The following is a 5,680-nucleotide window of genomic DNA, read 5'->3' as shown; positions in this document are numbered from 1 at the left end:
GGTGACCATTCTATTAAAATTTAAAGTGTATTTTTGGGTAGCTTTTATTTTATTTTTATTTTGAGAAATGTAGTGAGGACAAATATGTATTTTGTGTCCATGGGCATTTTGGTCTTTTGTTCGCCTAGTTTGCACATGTGTGAGCCACACATGTTTGGTCCATATTTTCCCACTACCCACTTATTTCAAATTCAAACCCTACTTGAAACTCTGAACCCACCACTTACCTAAGCATTAAAAACTCCACGTTCTCATACCCACTACCACTTACCTAAGCTATTTTCTCTTTACTTTCCATTGACTTAGCTTATTCTAATTAACTCATTTTGGTAGAGATTCTCCACTATCTACCTAGACCTCCATTGAAGCTCCATTGAAGCTCTTGTGTGCAAGCTAGTGTTTGAAGCTTTCTCATATTTTCTCTATGTATTGAAGCTTTCTTCTCTCTTTTTTGTGCTTGTCTTGTTTGTTGTGTTCTTTCATATATTGAAGCACATCTCTTTTGGGTATTGTTCTTCTTCTACTTAGGTTGTTGATCTTGGGCTAGTGTAAACTTCGGTTGCACTATTTGAGGAGCGGATATTCCGGTGTTATGAAATCAGTCTTTCTCTATATGGTATCAAAGACACAAGGGTGGTAGTTGGTGCTTATATAGATTTTCTTGGTGAAGAAGTTCAATCGGTGCTTTGAAGATGGATATGAGTGGAAGAGTTAGTGGACTCGGCGTTGAGTTACTAAATCAATCAAATTACAAGATATGGAGAACATGTATGGAGTATCTTGTGGGAGAAGATTTATGAGAGGTTGTTTGTGGAAATGCCGTTGTAGCTCCGGAAGATACATAAGAAAATGGCGATGTGTTGAAGGCGTGGAGGATGAAGAATGCTAAGGCCGAATTTCTTTTGAAGCTGTCTATTTCGCTTGACTTGTTTGAGCACATCATTGGCGAGTGAGATTTGGATTACCCTTGATGGATTGCTCAACAAGAAAAATATGGCTCGTCTACAAATGTTGGAGAATGAGTTGGCAAATACTTCACAAGGTAGTCTCTCTATTTCTCAATTCCTTTTGAAGATTAAGAATCTTTGTTCGGAGATTTCTCTATTGGATCTGGAAGAGCCTATTTCGGAGGCAAGAATGAAGCGGCATATTATTCGTGGGTTGAAGAGTGAGTATATCCCTTATGTCACATCGATTCAAGGATGGCATCGGCAACCATCTTTGGTCGAGTTTGAAAATCTTCTTGCTTCACAAGAGTCTTTAGCTAGACAAATGGCGGGCTGTTCATTATTCGGGAGTGAAGGAAAAGCATTAGTATTAAGTAAAAAGAAGCCCTTCAAGAAATACAAAGAGAAGAAAATTTTTCCAAATAAAGGTGAAGATGAAGGAGGATCATCCGTTATGGGTAATGGAAACCGAAAGGGTATCAAGTGTTACCGATGTTGTAAACTTGGGCATATACAAAAGAATTGTCATGTGAAATTGAATGATAGTAATGTAGCCGAAAAATTTGATGGTCCAAAACATGAAGAAGATCGGGACAGATGTTTCGTGGCCGAAACTACTACGGTGGGTGCTTTGGCATCAATCAATTTTGAGGATAATTGCATCGTCGATTCTGGTTGTGGGCATCATCTAACCGCCGACAAATCTAAGTTCTCCAAGCATCACGGGTAGATGTTGTCCGCCGTGATGCTATCATCACGGCGAACAACACCATACATCCGGTAGAGAAAGAAGTGGTCATCACCATTGGTGGAACGAATGAGGATCCCATTACACTTAAGAGTGTGTTTCAAGTTCCTGGCATGAAGAAGAATCTTTTCTCGGCGGTTGATGCAGGAAATTATGTTTTGTTCGGGCATAAGGAGGTGAAATTTCTTCGGAATATTTCAAGCTTGAAGGCGGATGTTGTTTATACCGGTAAGAGAGTTAAAGATTTGTTTGCTTTATCGGCTTCAACTTTATATGTTGATAAAATGAGTACAAATGTGCTTCAATTCGGCATGCTAGATTGGGTCATTTCAGCATGGATAAATTGAAGGTCATGGTGATAAAGAATCTAGTAAATGGGCTACCAAATTTGAATTCCTTTGGTAGTGGAAAGGTGTGTGAGGGTTGTCAATATGGTAAGGCACATCGTCTTCCATTTGATAAGTCTCTTTCAAGGTGTAAGGCCCCATCGGAGCTTATCCATAGTGATGTAATGGGACCTTGTATGACACCTTCATTTTTCGGCTTCCACTATATGTTGTTATTTGTTGATATTTTACTAGATTCACTTGGGTATATTTTATAAGGAAGAAATTCGATGCATTGTCTAAGTTTGTTGAGTTCAAGAAGATCGTTGAAGGTGTACTTCACAAGAAGATCAAGTGGTTGAGAACCAATAATGGTGGGGAGTTTACTTTTGATGAATTTTTTGCATTTTGTCGTGAGCATGGTATCCAAAGGGATCTAACTTGTGCCTATACGCCTAAACAAAACGGAGTTCCGGAGAGGAAGATTAGGCATCTTGTGGAAACTTGTAAAAGTTGGTTGGATGCAAAGAACTTACCCAAGGCCTTATAGGCGGAACATATGGCATGTTTAACTTATGTGATTAATCGGATGCCTCTTAGTTCAATTAATATGAAGTCTCCTTATGAATTGATGTTTGGGGTGAAGATTAGTGTCAAGCATTTCAAGGTATTTGTTCAATTTGCTATGTGCATGTGCTGGATAAAAGGAGAACCAAGTTGGATGTTAAGGCGAAGAAGTGTATTTTCATTGGGTATGATGAAAGGAAGAAATGTTAGAAGTGCATGGATCCTACAACTCACAAGTCCATTGTTTCAAGAGATGTTGTGTTTGATGAAGTCTCTTCTTATTATGGTTTGGATGGTGGTTCCACAAATGGCGTGGGGGTAGGTGAGGACATCCTTGTTGAGTTTGAGCCTCAAGCAACAATGAACTTGTCGGTGACACTAAAGTTCCAATGGAATTTGGGTCTTCCTCTTATTTGCTGATGGGGGAGCAAGGTGATAGGGGGAGTGATCTTGCACGTCATGTTCAAGAAGATGAGCAAAATGAAGAAACTAATGAAGAGGAGTGCAGTGCATCACATCTTAGAAGATCAAAAAGAAAGATTGTCAAGCCGGCACGGTATCAGGATGAAAACATGGTGAGCACTTCTTCTTGTTTCCTTTCCGGTCCATTTGATGACAATGAGCCTTCTTGCTTTGATGAAGCAAAAGGCATAAGAGAATGGAAGGATGCCATGGATGAAGAAATGAATACACTTCTAAAAAATGAGACTTGGGATCTTGTTCCTAAGCCTAATGATGTGAACCCGGTTACATGTAAATGGGTGTACAAATTGAAGTGGAAAGCGGATGGGAGTGTGGATAGATTCAAAGAAAGGTTGGAGGCTAGAGGGTTCTCTCAAAAGTATGGAGAGGATTATGAGACCTTTAGTCGAGTTGTTAAAATGACTTCTGTTTGAGTTGTAATTTCATTGGCCGATTGTCATGGTTGGAAATTGTTTCAACTTGATGTTAAGAATGCATTTTTGTATGGTGAGATTGACAAAGACATCTACATGAAGCAACCGTTGGGTTACAATTCAAGTCATCATCCGATTCATGTTTGCAAGCTCAAGAAAGCTCTTTATGGGTTGAAGCAAGCTCCAAGGGCATGGTATGGTAAGATTGTCGAATACTTGCAATTTTATGGTTATTTTGCATCTAACTCCGATTCTAGTTTATTTGTGAAGAAAGACAAAGGATTACTTCTTATCGTGCTTCTTTATGTCGACGACATAATAGTTACCGTCAACAATGATGTTGAGGTTGCAAAGCTAAAGGAGGAGCTATCTATTCGTTTTGAGATGAAGGACTTGAGAGAGCTAAGTCACATTCTTGGCTTGGAGGTGGAGACCTTGAAGGATTGCGTGCTAGTTTTTCAAAAAGGTTATGCGGAGAAATTAGTTGGAAGATTTGGGATGAATCAAAGTAAAAGATCCTCTACTCCTCTTGATTCCAACATAAAGATAAGGCGAGAAGAAGGCAATCTTCTTCCGGATCCGCGGCCATATCGTGCTCTTGTGGGTAGTCTCATCTACTTGACTATCACAAGACCAGACATTTCTTTTTCCATTGGGCTTGTTAGTAGCTATATGCAAGCGCCACGGAAACCACACTTGGAAGCGGCAAATAGAATTTTGAAGTATGTGAATTCTACCCTTGACTTTGGATTGCTTTACAAGAGAGGAGTTGATTTTATGTTAAATGGATTTACCGATGCCGATTATGGAGGGGACTTGGATGATCGGAGATCTACTTCCGGTTATGTGTTTTTGTGTGGATCGGCGGGTGTTTCTTGGTGTAGTAAGAAACAAGACTCGGTGTCTCTTTCAACAACGAAAGCGAAATATAAGGCTGCCGCTCTTGCGTCTCAAGAATGTGTTTGGTTGCGGCGGTTGATTGAAGATGTTCATTTACCTATTCACAAGGCGACGACTATTTTGGTGACAATCAAAGTGCACTAAAACTTGCCACAAATCCGATTTCTCATGTAAGAACAAAACATATCGAGATCGAACATTATTTCATTTGTGAAAAGGTGCCAGATGGTACAATTGGTGTAGCGGAAGTGAGGAGCAAAGAGAACATTGCCGATATCTTTACTAAGTTACTTTCCAAAGGACCATTTGAGCTACTTAGGGGTAAGCTTGGACTTGTTTCCAAAAATTCACATTAAGGGGAAGTGTTAAATTTTAAAGTGTATTCTTGGGTAGCTTTTATTTTATTTTTATTTTGAGAAATGTAGTGAGGACAAATATGTATTTTGTGTCCATGGGCATTTTGGTCTTCTGTTGGCCTAGCTTGCACATGTGTGAGCCACACATGTTTGGTCCATCTTTTTCCACTACCCACCTACTTCAAATTCAAACCGTTCTTGAAACTCTAAACTCGCCACTTCTTTAAGCATTAAAGACTCCACTTTCCCATACCCACTACCACTTATCTAAGCTATTTTCTCTTTACTTTCCATTAACTAAGCCTATTCTAATTAACTCCTTTTGGTAGAGATTATCCACTATCTACCTAGACCTCCATTGAAGCTCCATTGAAGCTCTTGTGTGCAAGCTAGTGTTTGAAGCTTTCTCATATTTTCTCTATGTATTGAAGCTTTCTTCTTGAAGCTTTCTTCTTTCTTTTATGTGCTAGTCTTGTATGTTATGTTCTTTCATATATTGAAGCACATCTCTTTTGGGTATTGTTCTTCTACTTTGGTTGTTGATCTTGGGCTAGTGTAAACTTCGGTTGCACTATTTGAGGAGCAGATATTCCGGTGTTGTGAAATCCATCTTTCTCTACACATTCGTGGTACTCTCGATCAACATACTTATCATGTAGGTATGAGACCTCGAGTAAATCCAACCTTTCACCCTGTTCTTCTAACGTGGTATGTATTTATTGAATTCATAATATTTGGTTTTCCCTTCCTTTTCCATTGCAATTTAACTGTTCACTATTGCCTACATATGCCTGTTGGCTTCTGGTATTTTTGCCATTTTATTGGCATCTTTGAAAAATCGTTGGTCTGCCTCCAACTTTTGAAATTTAATATATTATTTCTAGCGAGTATAAGCACCTTCACATTTTTTTCGCCTTTTTGCCTTTGCATGAGAAAGCCA

The sequence above is a fragment of the Tasmannia lanceolata genome, unplaced genomic scaffold, assembly GCF_043159265.1.
Source record: "Tasmannia lanceolata isolate RefF3 unplaced genomic scaffold, GAP_Taslan_0.1 ptg000018l, whole genome shotgun sequence".
NCBI classification, from domain to species: Eukaryota; Viridiplantae; Streptophyta; class Magnoliopsida; order Canellales; family Winteraceae; genus Tasmannia; species Tasmannia lanceolata.
Note: the sequence above shows the minus strand (reverse complement) of the source record.